The sequence below is a fragment of the Carya illinoinensis genome, chromosome 1 (genome assembly GCF_018687715.1).
Source record: "Carya illinoinensis cultivar Pawnee chromosome 1, C.illinoinensisPawnee_v1, whole genome shotgun sequence".
Taxonomy (NCBI): Eukaryota; Viridiplantae; Streptophyta; class Magnoliopsida; order Fagales; family Juglandaceae; genus Carya; species Carya illinoinensis.
Genome location: NC_056752.1, coordinates 40,563,324 through 40,580,284, shown reverse-complemented (window position 1 = coordinate 40,580,284; position 16,961 = coordinate 40,563,324).

Genomic DNA, 16,961 nt, shown 5'->3' with positions numbered 1-16,961 from the left:
TATAACCTTTGTGCGTGTAGAAAGTATTCTACACAGAGAATAGTTAAATCACCACGTGTAAGGTGATTGCAAGTGTAGAGGGTGTTCTACACGGATCCTTTGTAGCGGTATTGTTCAAATGTGTAATAGGTTTCTATCTCCACCTGAAGGAGATTGAATAGTGAATTTGGAGATCCTCAAGGGGTAGCTTGAGGCGAGGACGTAGGCAGTGGGGCCGAACCTCGTTAACATACTGAGTTTGCTTCTCTTACCCTTACTCTTTATACTTATTACTGTTTCGTATTTTGTTTATATTTTATATTATATATTTGATTTATAATTGTTATTTTTTTAAATATAACTCAATTCACCCCCATCTTGTGTTAGTCATCTAGGCAACAATTGGTATCAGAGTTAAGGGCTCTATTATAATATTAACTATATTTTGAGTTAAGATCTTGTGACTAACATTGCAGTTTCATTTGGTGAAGGTCAATCTAGCAGTCGGCCTCCACTCTTCTGTGGAGATAATTACTCATTTTGGAAAGTTAGAATGAGAATATTTCTTCAGGCTCAAGGTAGAGAAATCTGAAAATGTATTGTAAATGGACCTTATATTCCAACAAAAGTGGTTGATGGAGTAAAGGTCAAAAAGGAAGAAGAAGAGTTTGATCGTGAAGACGATAAACTTTATACTTTAAATTTAACTGCTATGAATTTATTATATAATGCTCTTAATGGAAATGAATTTAATAGAACAATGAATTGCGCTACGGCAAAAGAAATTTGGGATAACTTGGAAGTAACTTACGAAAGAATTTCGCAAATCAAGAAATCAAAAATTTATATTCTTACTCATGAATATGAAATGTTTAAGATGAATGATGATGAATTTATTTCTAATATGCATACTCGCTTTATTAACATCATAAACAACTTGACAGCTCTTGGCAAAGTTTATTCTAAGGTGGAGATAGTAAGAAAAATTCTCAACTCATTACCAAAATGTTGGGAATCAAAAGTTACAGCAATTCTTAAAGCTAGAGACCTTAAGAAGCTCGAAGTCAATGAACTCATCGGGTCACTTATCACTCATGAGTACACATTGAAAAGAGGAGAAGAATAAGGAAAGCCAAAGTAGAGTTTAGCACTTAAAGTTGTTCCTCATGAAAGTGAAAGTGATGAAGATGAGGAAAATGACGATAAAGATGAAGAAGTTGCGATGATAACAAGAAGAATTCAGAGGTTCTTGAAGAAAAACAGAACTTCTCCGAGGAAATCTTTCAAAAAATTTTCCAAGAAAGATTCAGATAAAAATGACACTCTAATTTGTTATAAATGCAATAAGTCTGGTCATATCAAGCCAGATTGTCATCTGCTAAAGAAAGATCGAAACAATGGCAAGAAAGCAATGAAAACTACATGGGATAATGATTCAAGTAACTCAGATAGTGAAACAATTAATGGAGAATCAGCAAATCTTTGTCTTATGGCTAAAGATGACATTGAGGTAACAAATCTTGATAATATTGAAAATCCTTCATATGAAGAATTGCAAAATATTTTAGAAGAGGTGTACGTTGAATTTAAAAAATTGGGTATCAAGTATACTACTTTGAAAAAGAAAAATTCTTCTTTAACAAATGAAATTGATATTTTAAGAAAAGAAAATATTGTTTTGAAATATGAAAATCTTGAATTGAAGAAGAAGAAAACTGATTTAGAAAATATTACTGAAAACTTTACAAATGGAAAAAGAAATTTTAAAAAACTTCTTGGTAGTCAAAGATGTGTTTTTGACAAGGCAGGTTTGGGATATATGCCAAAACAAAAATACAAGCCTTATAAAAACTTCTTTGATAATTCTTCTACATCAAAGTCCAATATTCAAAATTCTTTTTATAAAAATAATTTTGTCAAAAAATGATACTATTATAATCATTCAAGTTCTTCATATATGTCACATGTTATTTGCAATTTCTGTAATAGAAATGGTCATAATTATATACTTGTCCTATTAAAAGAAATCATACAATGACTATTAGGGTCATATGGGTACCTAAAAATCTTGTTTCTTCTAATACTAATAAATAAAGGACCCAAAGAACTTGGGTACCAAGAAAAATAATTTTAATTGTTTTTATAGGTATGCATGAAGTCATACACAAGCAAAAACAAATGGTTTTTAGATAGTGGATGTTCAAGACACATGACGGGAGACAAGACTAAGTTCTTTGATTTTAGATCTAAAGAAGAAGGACATGATTGAGTTGAATTATTGCATTTTTAATGCTTTTGGAACCAATATATATTAATTCTTTCATTACTTTATCATTGGTTTTATATGAAAAAATGAATAAATCAAAATTGTGATTTTAATTGATTAAAAGCATGAATTTCTACTCTAATTTTATCAGCTGCCAATTAATATGGGTTATGGTACATTTCGCTCGAGCGACCAGAAGCCGCCGCTCGAGCGAAGCCAAGCAGATTCAAACGCTCGACTTCCGCTCGACAGTGGGCTCGAGCGAGATGCGGGAAAAGAGATCGCTCGAGCGGAGGTATTTGGCCGCTCGAGCGAATTCAGGCAGAGTTGAACGCTCGATGTTCGCTCGACAGGCCGCTCGAGCGGGTTCCTGAGAAACAAAGATCGCTCGAGCGGAGACATTGGCCGCTCGAGCGAAATCAGGCAGAGTCGAACGCTCGACGCGCGCTCGACACCCCGCTCGAGCGAACATCGTATTTTGACAGATTTTAGGTTTTCCGCCGTGAGACCATATAAAAGCAATTTTTCACTCTAGAGCCAGGACTCTTGGGTTGGAAAACTCGGTTTTTGAGTAGAGAAACACTTAGAATTCATTTTTCCTTTGATTTTTGTTCAGATTCGAAGAGGAGGATTCATTCAATCGATCATTCATGCAGCTACACAATTTCCACTAGATCATTCACTTACACTGCAGCAGATTGAAGAACTCCTTGAGGGGTCCAATTGCCACTGCAGCTCAGCCTCCTCCACCGCTTCGAATCTTCATCTCCATTCAACTGGCTTGATCTTTTCAATTCCCTACTTGCTATTTCATTTCAGTTTTGATTTTCTGAATTATTTTAGAGAATTTTGATTTAGACGTTTGAGAAATTTATTTGTTATTCATTCAATTCATGTTATTTATTTTTATCGTTTCGTTAAACTTTCATTTTAGTAATGATTACAATTACGGTGGTTAATTTGAGAATTTGTGATTTGAATATAATGATGAACCCTAGAACATTGATTTTGGGGCTTTTCAATTTCAGTGCATGTTTTGTCAATTACTTCTTAATTTAGTTTAATTCTTAATTTAGTTTTATCAATTTCTGAGTTTAATCTATTAGTCATTTACATTCCGATTCGACAATCAAAATCCAAAAATATGAATCTAGTCCAAGACTAGTGTCCTCTCCCATCCATTACACATACCATCATTTTATTTTCTCTTTGTGAAGTTTTTCACATTTTTCAATGAGTTTGATTTCTAAGTAACTTTCCCTGAGGAGACGATTTAGGAATTTATTCCTAATTATTACACGACATCCTCCTGCACTTGGGATAGCTTTAGTGCTACTCATTTTTGAGTGAGTCAGGATACGTGACATTTGGAGATAGCTCGAAAGGGAAGATCGTGGGAATAGGTAAAATTGGTAATGAATCTTCTCTCATAATTGAAGATATTTTACTTGTTGAAGGTCTAAAACATAATCTTTTAAGCATAAGTCAATTATGTGATAAAAGATTTACAGTTACTTTCAAAATGGAAAAATGCATTATTTTGAATGATCATGATTATAATATTTGTTTTATTGCCTTTAGAAATAACAATGTTTATACAATCGATTTTGAAAAAATTACCTCATAAGATGCAATTTGTTTTTCAGCTCAAAATAAAACTCGTTGGTTATGGCATAGAAGGTTAGGTCATGCCAACATGAAACTTATTTCCAAACTTTCAAAAAATGATATTGTGAGAGGTTTACCAAAAATATATTTTCTTAAAGACAAAATTTGTGATGCATGCCAATTTGGTAAATAAATAAAAACTTCTTTTAAAACCAAGAAATATATTTCCACTACTAGACCATTGCAATTGATACACATGGATCTTTTTGGACTAAATAGAGTTGCAAGTTTAGGAGGAAAATATTATGCATTTATTATTGTTGATGATTTCTCTAGATATACTTGGGTCATCTTTCTTACTCATAAAGATGAGGCACATAATGTCTTTACCAAGTTACGCAAGAGAATTCAAAATGAAAAGGGTTATACTATTTCAAGTATCCGAAATGATAGAGGAAAAGAGTTTGTTAATAAAAATATTGAAACATTTTGTGATGAAAACAGTTTTGTGCATAATTTTTCTGCTCCTCGAACTCCTCAACAAAATGGGATAGTAGAGAGAAAAAATAGATCTCTTCAAGAGATGGCAATAACAATGCTCAATGAGAACAACTTGCCTAATTATTTTTGGGCCGAAGCGGTAAGTACTGCATGTTATATTATAAATAGAGTTATGTTAAGATCTAAATTATATAAAACCCCCTATGAGCTTTGGAATGAGAAAAATTCCAACATTAGTTACTTTCATGTATTTGGATGCAAATGTTTTATTTTGAATGACAGAGATAATTTAGGTAGTTTGATGCAAAATCTGATGAAGGTATCTTTCTCGGGTATTCTATTAATAGTAAAACTTATAGAGTATTCAATAAAAAGACTTTGACTGTACAAGAATCTATGCATGTAGTATTTTATGAATCTAATTCTCCACTCTCCAAGAAATCTATTGATGAAGAAACAGGAGGTATAAATAAAACGGAAAGTCTCAATCTCAACAAAGAGAAAACAATAGAGGAAATTCAACATGGAGCCATCAGAAAAGATCATTAAAATTTAATACAAGATGCAACCAAACAGTGAAAATTTGTGAAAGATCATCCAGTGGAACAAAGTTTGGGAGAACCTTCACGAGGTGTAAGTACTCGATCATCTCTTAGAAACATTTGCAATCATACTGCTTTTCTATCTCAAATTGAACCCAAAAATATTGATGACGCATTTCTTGATGAATCTTGGATTCTAGCTATGCAAGAAGAGTTGAATCAATTTGAAAGAAATGCTGTTTGGACATTTGTTCCTAAACCCAAAAATCATACTATTATTAGAACAAAATGGATTTTTAGAATCAAGAAAGATGAGTCCGGAGTCATTACTAGAAATAAGGCTCGACTTGTAGCCCAAGCTTTTAATCAAGAAGAAGGAATCGATTATGATGAGACATATGCACCAGTCGCAAGATTAGAAGCTATTCGAATGCTACTTGCATATGTTTGTTATAAAGATTTCAAACTTTTTCAAATGGATGTTAAAAGTGCTTTCTTAAATGGTTTTATAAATGAAGAGGTATATGTCGAGCAACCTCCAGGTTTTGAAAATCATATTTCCCCAAATCATATTTTCAAACTCACAAAAGCACTATATGGACTTAAACAAACTCCTAGAGATTGGTACGAGAGACTCAGTGGTTTCTTGATTGAAAAAAATTTTTCAAGAGGAAAAATCGACACAACTCTTTTCATTAAATATGAAAATAATGATATTCTTTTGATTCAAATTTATGTTGATGATATAATATTCGGTGCTACTAATGAAATATGTGTCAAGTTTTTGTTAAGACTATACAGGAAGAATTTGAGATGAGCATGATGGGAGAACTTACATTCTTTCTCGGATTACAAATTAAGCAAACAAAAAGTGGGACATTCATCAATCAATCAAAATATATTAAGGAATTACTGAAAAAGTTTGAGATGGAAAGTGTTAAGGAAATTGAAACACCAATGAGCCCATCAACTAAACTTGATAAAGATGAATCCGGTAAGCCAGTTGACTCGAAAATATATCGAGGTATGATTGGTAGCTTATTATATTTAACAGCTAGTGGACCAGATATTATGTTTAGTGTGTGCTTATGTGCACGCTTTCAATCATCTCCAAAAAAATCACATTTAATTGCAGTTAAGCGCATTTTTAGATATCTTAGTGGTACAATTAACCTAGAGTTATGGTACCCTAAGCACACATCTTTCGATCTAATCAGTTACACAGATGCAGATTATGCTGGCTGTAAAATAGATCGAAAAAGCACTAATGGAGCATGCCATTTCTTAGGTCATGCACTAGTTTCCTGGTTTAGTAAAAAATAAAATTCTGTTGCACTATCTACTGCTGAGGCAGAATATGTTGCTGCGGGTAGTTGTTGTGCTCAAGTTTTTTACATGAAGCAACAACTTGAAGATTTTAAACTCATGTATAATCACATTTCAATCAAATGTGATAATACAAGTACTATAAATCTTTCAAAGAACCTAATACAACATTCTAGAACTAAGCATATTGAAATAAGATATCATTTTCTTCGAAATCATGTGCAGAAAGGCGATATAGTACTAGAGTTCACAAACACACACGATCAGTTAACAAATATTTTCACAAAACTTTTACCAAAAGATAGATTATGTATGATCAGAAGAGAGATAGGAATGATGCATGCTATGAATATCTCTTAAAAGATAGACTAGAATCAATAAAAATAGAAATAGATTTTTTAAATACTTTTACATAAACTTGAGATTCTTAGCCTCATGTTTGAGACGCTCATTCTCTTCATACAATATCATGTCATTCTTATTCATGGGAATCGGCAAGCGGAATGAAGAATCTAATAAAGATTTCAACTGTTTATTCTTCTGCCGAATAATTCATTCCCTTGTGTGAGACTCTTGAACAATTCGTTGAAATACAACAATTTGTTCTTTAAGTTTTTCAACTTCATGATTTTTGGCTTGTAGCCGCTGGGAAAAAGCAACAATAGAGGAAGAGTAGCGAGTCCCAAGACTCACCAAGTTATATATAGCATTAGAATCTGACTTATTAGCCAAAGTATTATTTTCTTGCTGCAACATAGCACCAATGGCAACTGCAGAAAGGACAGGAGATTGAGGTGCAGAATGCCTCATGGATGGATCTAGAGAAATGTTAGAAGAATGAGCCATTGAGAAAAGAATAGAAGGCTTAAAACAAGAATGTTGAAAGAATGCAGGTGAGTTATAGAGATGAGAAGAAAACTTGATGCGGATTGGATGAACTTTAAGACTGATTTTATAGATATAGCATAAAGAACCAAGACGAGCTATCATCCAAGTCAAAGAGCAATGTGATTTTTTTTCGATCGATGAAAATGACATTTTTTAGAAACTTGGAGCCTTCAATCTCGTTTGTCAACAACATCAGGCGATTTTTTCAAATCTCCAGCTGCACTTGCCGGGTCACGGACGGATCAAATTTATTTATTTATTTATTTTTAACTATCTACAGTGTCTACTAAAGCACCGTTTTCCTCAGGTCCATTTACTTGTTGCGGATCCTTTTTAATGATGCCAAAAGGGGAAGAAGTGTTAGACTAGAACATTAACATTGTTTGAATTGCTAAACTTATTATATATGCTTGGAATTATATTTATACTTTTGCTTGAAAAACTAGCGCACATTCTCAGGGGGAGCTTAAGTATCAATACAGATTTCAAGTTTTATCAAGTGTTTGTCATCATCAAAGTGGGAGATTGTTGAACCCAAGGTTTCAAACTTTGTGTAATTATATATCTACACATGAATTTTGATGATAACTAATGAATTCAAAGAATAAAGAAGTCTCAAGTTCAAGTTGTCTACACAATGGAGTCAAGCACATCAAGGAAACAAGCATGAGCAAGAAGGGAATAAGTTCACATTAAAGTTATAGAGTAATGTTGTAAATCTTTTCAAAATTCGAAATTAGGATTAATACTCAAAATTAATATTTTATCATAAATCATTAAAATACATTTTCCACATATGCATGAATATTTTTGAAAATTAAATTTGAAAATTTTGAAAGATGATTGATTGTCATCTTTTACATATTCATGCCTTGATTAAAGGGTTGAACTTTGAAAATATTAAAGATGATTAATTGTCATCTTTCATATGTGCATGTTTTATTTGAATATTTTCAAAAGTGATTGATTTTTTTTAGACTTATACAAAAGGTAGATGATTTTGTTTGAAAAATTTGAAAAGTAAAGTGTGCTCCTTTTGTCATATACAAAAAGTAAAAGATTAAGTTTGAATTTTTTGAAAAGGAAAGTGTGCTCCTTTTGTTATATGCAAAAAGTAAAAGATTAGGTTTGAATTTTTTGAAAAGGAAAGTGTACTTCTTTTGTCATATACTAAAAGTAAAATATTAGATTTGATTTTTTTGAAAAAGTGAATTATGTTGTCTTTGACATGTGAATCTTTTTAAATTTGAATATGAAGTCTCATATGCCTATAAATAGATCATTTGAGAGCTTCACATTCACAACACCAAGAGCATACAACATTCATTCAAAGCTTTCATTCTCTCTTCTCTAAGTATTGAGCCTTAATCCTTGTTCATTTTGAGAGATATAGTTTGCGCTGTATTGTTCTTATTTCACTCATTGAGGAGTGTTTTCTGATAACCTACCCACTATCAGCTCTTGTATCAGTAAAAGGGTGTGTATAACCCTTGTGCGTGTAGAAAGTGTTCTACACAGGGAATAGTTAAATCACCACGTGTAAGGTGATTGCAAGTGTAGAGGGTGTTCTACACGGATCCTTTATAGCGGTGTTGTTCAAAGGTATAATAGGTTTCTATCTCCACTTGAAGGAGGTTGAATAGTGAATTTGAGGATTCTCAAGAGGTAGCTTGAGGCAAGGACGTAGGCAGTGGGGCTGAACATCGTTAACATACTGAGTTTGTTTCTCTCTTACCCTTACTCTTTATATTTATTACTGTTTCGTAGTTTGTTTATATTTTATATTGTATATTTGATTTATAATTGTTATTTTTTTAAATACAACTCAATTCACCATCCCTCTTGTATTAGTCATTTGGGCAACAACTGCATATAATGAGACTCATCACATCCAATAAAAAAAGCCAAAACCACAAAAAGCAATTCCATCTCCATCCGACTTATTAGGCTTTAAATATCTCGAACGTCCTCCAACTGCAGTAGCAGAAAAAGACTTCAGAGAAGGGGGTCCCTGTGATTCATACTTCCCCTCCTCCTTACATGTCCATCAACGCCAACAACAACAGTCCCATCATCTCCAACAGCGACCGTGGCAGCTAGGTTTTGTCCATGGCATGGTTGGTGGGTATTGATTCGGAGGTGCTTTTCATGATGCAAGCTGGTGTTGTTGTGCTAGCCTTCAAAACTTTAACAGCTCCTAGGTAAAGTAATGCTATTTAAAGAAAGAACCTCGATCAAGTCCTCAAACATTAAGGTTGTCCTCACCTTGATTCTTCTTGGATTGACCGATTTCTAAGCCCTCTTGCTTGGTTCTTGTACAATAATCACAATGATGGCAATTTTGGTGAAGTGAGGTTAAGTGTTTATGGCTGGTTTGATGTATGGTAGTTATGAAAATGATGAATGAAGTGATGGGACTCCAAAGCAAGTGATGGGGCGCACGACTACATGGAATGCACTAGGGTTGGCGCCACCTTGATGTGTGGTTAGGGTTTGGGCAGGTAGAGAGGCTAGGGTTTGGATGGAATAAGGTTTGCTAGATTGTAGGAGAGAATTTTGGAGATGATGAGTTTGGTTATGACAAGATGGGATGGATGGATAAGGTGATTGAGAAATTTTAGAATGATTCCTAGAATTTAGAGATCAAACTTGGTGAGTAAGATCAATCACCAAAAATAAAAGGGAGATGGATAAGGAAAGGCAATTAGGGAACCTAAAGTTTAGGAATTCCCTAGATGGATAGTGATGGGCGGCTAGGGTTATGGAAAATGGAAGAAGGGTGCTTGGGAAGTGTTGGCCGAAAATGATAAGTGAGTGGGCAATTTGGTGGCCGAATATGGAAACTATGGAAAATAAGGTGGTAGGCGTGTAGTGATTGGGGAATGGATTAAAGTAAGAAAAATGATGAACACGATGGAAGGATATGAAGAACACGCATGAACAAGATGAAGAACACAATGAACACTCAACACCAATTCAAGCAATGCACAAAGATGAAAGAAAAACCTCATAAATTGATAAATTAAATCACACATATTCAATTAATTGCAAGGTGATGATCATCTCTTTGTGATTTACGAATTTCACCCAAAAAATCCAAGTGCAAAGGCATCGAAATAAGATCTCCTAAACAAATAATCTCCCTCTAGGGTAATTGTCAAAATATGTAAATGAAATGATTAAGGGTCCTATTTATAGAGTTTACAAGTTGAAAACCCCCAAAAGGTCCCTAGCAAAATAAATTAAATAAATAAACTAAAAGCAATAACATAGTGATAAACGGGCCATGGTGGCTCATGGTGTGCACGACATGGTGCCGTGCATGGCTTGATAGTTGGCATGGCTTGGGGTCATGCATTGCTTGTTGCTAGGCGTGGTATAGTGCCACGCATGGATCTGTTGGATGGCATGGCTGCATGGTGTCATGCGTTAGTCTGGTGGTGGGTACGACATTGCGTTGTGCATGACCTACTAATGGTGGCATGGCATGGTGCCAAGCCTAAGCCTAATGGTGGGCACAGGGTGGTGTTTTGCTGTTGCTTTGAGGCCCAGTCAAGTGGCTTGGGCGGTGGTCATGCGTGGCCCAAGCTGGTGGCCTGGGTGATGGTCATGCATGGCCCAAGTTAACGGTCTGAGTGCTGGGGCTGCAAGGCACAGCCTGGAGCCCTGCACTGGATGGCGTGCCTATAAGAACTCGCCACTAACCTCGCTAAGTGGTGTTGGTGCACGCATGCATGCGTGCATGTGCACGCTCAAGGGCATGCACATGCTTACATGCATGGTCTACGCGTGGCCAGTAGCCTCCATGGACGCTTGCTGTGTGTCAGGGCATGAGCTAAGGCATGCAAGTAGGTTAGTTATGTGACTGTCCTGACCCTCCAAGAACCGTGTCGAGGTATGGTCCCGGGTAATCCTCCTAGGGGTTGTGACATTCCGCCTCCCTTCAAGCACATCCTTGCCTTCAACGATCAAGTGTGGAACCCTTGACACTCTCTCATCATCATGATCTATCTCCAACAGTGAACTCCTCTCCCGCCTACTCAAGGCATCCGCCACCTTGTTCTCCTTATCCGACTGGTAGATAATGTCGTACTCAAATGCAAGTAACTTCACAAGGAATTTTCGTTGTTCAGAGTCACAATCTTCTGTTTCATCAAGTGTCTCAAAGCTTGTTGGTCTGTGACAATTGTGAATTTGTGGCCCAAGAGGTTAGGCCGCCACACCTTTACTGCATGCACATTTGCCAACATTTCCTTGGCATAAGTACTCCATGACTTCTTCATTGGTCCAAGGGCTTTAGAAATAAAGGCCAATGGCCTTTTCTCTTGAACCAAAACAGCCCCTATTCTTTCACTACTAGTATCAGTATACACCTCGAACTCTCTCTCAAAGTTGGGTAGGGCAAGCATGGGTGTGGTAGTCATAGCCCTCTTCAAGTCTTCAAAGGCTTCTCTTGCCTGTTGAGTCCATTCAAATTTGTCTTTCTTGAGGAACGAAGTGAGTGGTTTGGCTATAAGCCCATAATTCTTCACAAATCTCCTGCAATAGCTTATTAGCCCTAAGAAATCCCTCAAGGCCAAAACATCACTAGGAAGTGGCCAATCCACCATGGCTTCAATCTTTCTCTGATCTACCTTTACTCCCTCCTGAAATGAAGTGTCCCAAATACTCAAGCATTTCATCCACTGTAGGAATAGGAAATCTGTCCTTCACTGTCGCCTTATTCAATGCCTGGTAATCTGTGCAAAACCTCCAAGTACCATCCTTCTTTTTCACAAACAAGACCAGTGAAGAAAAAAGACTGGTGCTAGGCCGAATCAACTCATTCTTCAACATGTCATCCACCTGTCTCTCTATTTCTTCCTTTTGGAAATGAGCATACTGGTATGGGGGAACATTAACCGGTTTGCTCTCATCGACTAAGACAACACGATGGTTGAAAGGTCTAGTATGTTGCAATGTAGTAGGTACCTCCAAGACCCTCCTATGGTCCTTCAAGACCTCCTAAACCTCCACAGGCAGCAAGGATATCATATCTTGGTTGCTCTCATCTTCCCCCTTTGTCACCTCAAAAGCCAAATATTCCTTGGCCAATATCACGACAAAGAAATGAGCTCCACCCCTACACAACTTCTCAAAGATTATGGCCTCACAAGATTTTACTTCCTTGGTTGGCAATGCCTTCCAAACCCTTTTCTTATATCCAAGCTTAAACTCCATGGTCATCTTGTCATAATCATGAATCACCTTCCCAACGATCTTAAGCTAAGCGTGGCCTAGTACCACATCAAGTCCTACAAGTGCTAGGACATGCAAATCCGCTACTATTCTCACCCATTGCACATTCATCTTGACCTCTCTTATAAGTGCTTCACACTTGAGTTTGATTCCATTTGCAACCTTCACTTCAAAGGGTTCAATAGTACTCGGCTTCAACCCCACTTTGGACACAACATTGGAGTCGAAGAAGTTGTGGGTAGACCCACTATCTGCCAATAAAGATACCTTAATCTTCCCAATCCATGCCATAATCCTAATGGAAGTGGGTTGTTGGACTCCTAACATGGCATTGAGTGAGATCTCGACATCACCACTATCCTCACTAGGTTCAGCCTCTTCAGTCTCCAACTCATGGTTGGAAGACTCCTCATGATCATCATCCTTAAGTAGCACATATGCTTTGGCCGACTTGCATGTGTGCTCTCTACTTCACTTCTCTCCACACTTGAAGTATAGACCCTTCTTGATTCTCTCTTGACAATTTCTTCATGTCATTCGGCTTAAGCTTGGAAGTCCCCTCATCAACATCTCTACCTTTCCAAAGATTTTTGGTTTGCAATGATGTAGTGAATTTTCTTCCCACATCTTTGGATTGACACCTATTATAGAAGAAACTCTCCTCCAATATCTCAACCATCCTCATGACCTCTTGGATCTTGGTGGGCTACTTCAATTTGATCTCCTTGGCTAACCAAGGCCTCAATCCATCAATAAACGTCCCAACAAGGGCCTCCTCGAACCAACCTCTAACAAGAGTTTGAAGTTACCGGAACTCTTCTATGTATACCTTTACATTTTCATCTTGTTTCAACTTGGCAAGTTGCCTATGATGATTAATGGTGGGCGACGGGCTAAATTGTAACAAAAATTCTTTTTCAAATGCGCTCTATCCCAAGCGCTTCTCCTCTTTCTCATATTGGTCTCTTATCCACCTCCACCACTTACTTGCTTTTTTCTCTCCAAATAGAAACATGTCATAGATACCCTCTCATGTCTAGGTACCTCGTAAGCACGAAAATAATGATCCACTTTATCAAACCACTCATAGATCCCCTCCATTGAACTTAGGGAAGTCCACCTTTGGTCTCTTAGGTCCCAGGTCATAAGCTCGATTTCTTCTTTTATCTTCGTGGCATCACCATTTTTTCTACCATGATGTCTTCTATCTCTCTCATGGTAACTGTGTCTTCTTTCAAATCGGTTGTCATAGCCTAAAGGCCTCTCTTCCTCATGCTCATACTCGGCCTTAAAGTTATTATCATGTCTTGGCTCTTCATATCTTACATCTTGATGCCTCTCTCTTATACTCGAACTTCTATTGTGGTTACCATCTTGGATCCATCTTCCCACCACAACACGGTCATTCTCAATACGACCGCCTCTTCTCATTTCAACTCTTGGTGGCTCATGCATAGGATCGGTCACACTTGTCTCTACACAATCGACAAAAGCATCTTGCCTTTGTCCCTTAGTCTCATGGCATTGCCCTTGGCCTTCAACAAGTCTCATATCTAATCTTTCTATGCTCTCGCGTGTTTCTCTCTTCATCATATTCATGGCTCTCCTATTTTCCTCACTTTCACGAGTAGTGGCATTCAAGGCCATCCTCAGTTTGGCCATTGTAGTGTTGACCTCACTAAGAATGTCCATGACTTTGGAAGTATGCCCCTTGAGCATCTTTATGCATTCTTGGTTGGAACTCTTATTCCCCTTGGCTCCTAGATTGCTTTCGGATATGGTGCTTGCAAACTAACCACTTGAACAACTTGCAAATTGAAATTTTCCGTTTAGTGAAGCTTGGGCAGCAAATCGGACTCTCTTAGATGGTAGAATAGTTCTCCAAAGTCCAACCTTGAGTTGTCCACTTTTGTAGGTTGACAATCCTTCTTGCACAAGCACAAGTCCAATCACAGGTCCTCCACCTTCAATGGTGGCCGAGCCCTTCAAGTAACACTACTCCGACCTCCTCCTCAACCCCAAACTTCAATAATCAAATTCACAATCAATAAAAAATAAACAACGTCCAGGTCTTCCGTGGACCTCCCAATGAAATTCATAAAGGTTGAGTTAACGTGTCGTTTACCTCTTGGAGAAGTGAAAACTTCTCATAAACACTAATCAAGAATCTCTTGATGAGACTCTCAATGAAAGTACCAATTTAGTGTTGGGAACCTCGATCAAGTCCCCAGACACTAAGGATGTCCTCGCCTTGGTTCTCCTTGGATTAACCCAATGCCTAAGCCCTCTTGCTTGGTTCTTGTGCAATAATGGCAATGCTGGCAATTTTGGTGAGGTGAGATTAAGTGTTTTGGGTTGGTTTGATGTATGGTAGTTATGAAAATGATGAATGAAGTGATGAGACTCCACTCCAAAGCAAGTGATGTGGCGCAAGGCTAGAGGGAATGCACTAGGGTTGGTGCCACCTTGATGTGTGGTTAGGGTTTTGGCATGTAGAGAGGTTAGGGCTTGAATGGAATAAGGTTTGCTAGATTGTAGGAGAGAATTTTGGAGATGAGGGGTTCGATTATGACAAGATGAGATGGATGGATAAAGTGATTGAGAAATTTTAGGATAACTCCTAGAATTTAGGGATCAAACTTGGTGAATAAAACCAATCACCAAAAATGAAGGGAAATGGATAAGGAAAGACAATTAGGGATCCTAAAGTTTAGAAATCCCCTAGATGGATAGTGATGGGTGGCTAGGGCTAGGGGCTGCAAGGCATGGGCTGGAGTCTTATGCTGGATGGCGTGCCTGTGAAGGTACACTACTAATCTTGCTAAGTGGTGCTGGAGTGCATATGCATGATCACAAGTGCACGCTCAAGGGAATACACAGGCCTGCAAGCACGGTCTGCGCGTGGCCAGTAGCCTCCATGGATGCCTGCTACGTGTCAGGACATGAGCCAAGGCATGTAAGTAGGCTAGTCATGTGACTGTCCTAACCCTCCAAGAGCCGTGTCGAGGTATGGTTCCAAACAATCCTCCTAGAGGTTGTGACAGTTTTGTCCATGGCGTGGTTGGTGTGTATTGATTCAGAGGTGCTTTTCATGGCACAAGCTGGAGTTACCGTGCTAGCCTTTATAGCGTTTACAGCTCCTAGGTAAAGTAATGCTATTCAAAGAAAGAAGTTTCTATTTTTTTCTTCCAATGCAGTAAAGAAAAAATACCTCAACCATAGTTGTGAAATCTCAGTACCAATCTTTTGTTCAATCTACTTGCTTTAGCGGGGCTTTTGTTTATGTTAAAACTGCTCTTCCAGGTCTCTCTCTCTCTCTCTCTCTCTCTCTCTCTCTCTCTCTCTCTCTCTCTCTCTCTCTCACACACACACACACACACACACACACACACACACAATATTAATAATCTTCACAGTTTAACTGTTTCCCCACTTCTCATTAAAGACAATAGGAAAGACCTCAACCTTAAGCACACGATCAAAGTCAATAAAATAATGGAGATGGAAGTGGTGGTGCCACTCCCACTTGCGAACTTCAACTTTGACAATAGTTGCTCCTTTTGATATATGATAGCTCCCTTTAGCCCTCAACGGTTTGGTAGCTTCTTCTTCAAGGCCCCCACCAATCCTTCTCCCGCCTCAGCCTTTTATGGTGACCTCAATGACATCTCTCTCCAAGACATGATCCCTCTAAAATTGATCTTATCAGCCCCCCTCAACTCTTAACAAAGGGTCGGAATTCTCTAGTCCAAAGCTACCGACAATGGTGAAATCAATAATGGCAATGATGGAGGTGAAGATTTTGAGTTCAATTTTAGTGGGCAGTTAGAGTGAACTTCTTTGTTGGCGTTCCTCGTGCAATGATAGAGAGAGGGGAGCACCAAGAGAATCACATTCCTCATGTGTATGGGTTCTGTGGGAGAGAATGGAGAAAGGATGAGGGATGGGTCACCGTGCGTGATCTCATAAAGTGGGAGCACATGGGAGCTAAAGTGAGAAGGCTACGTGACACTCACCCATTGAAAAGCTGTAATTTAGAAATAAACAACTGATTGGCTAGAAGATTAACTCTATATCAAAACCTAAGGTGGAGGCGGACAAAAAGGGATAGGGTATCTTTATTTTTTTCAGATAGAATGGAGAAAAAAAGTTAGAGAAATGACTTTTTTTTTTTTTTGGATCAACAAGATTATTTCCACTTTCCACTAAAGTGATACCACTTTGCAAACGTTTGCTTCCTACCCACGCACGGCTCCTAGGGCACAACAATTGCATACTCCCTTATAAGGCGGATTAAAATGGTGAAGTGGCTTAAGCGTGGAGGTGATCTTTGACTTTGGCCTTGGAAAGAAGGCATAAGGGAGCCAAAGGCTCAACAAAAAAATGTTGAAACCTTGGGGGTAAATGCCATAATGCAGGGACAAAACTAGGATTTGGTGCATGAGAGACGATTAGTATAGTGTGTCGTATGTAGGGGTGGCGATATATTATACGACTCATTAACCCAACACGAACACAACACGATAATAGTGTGTTAAGGTTTAGTCTTAACGGGTTTATATAAAAATGAGTTGACCCGTTAAGACACGATTGTTTAACGGGTCAACCCGTTA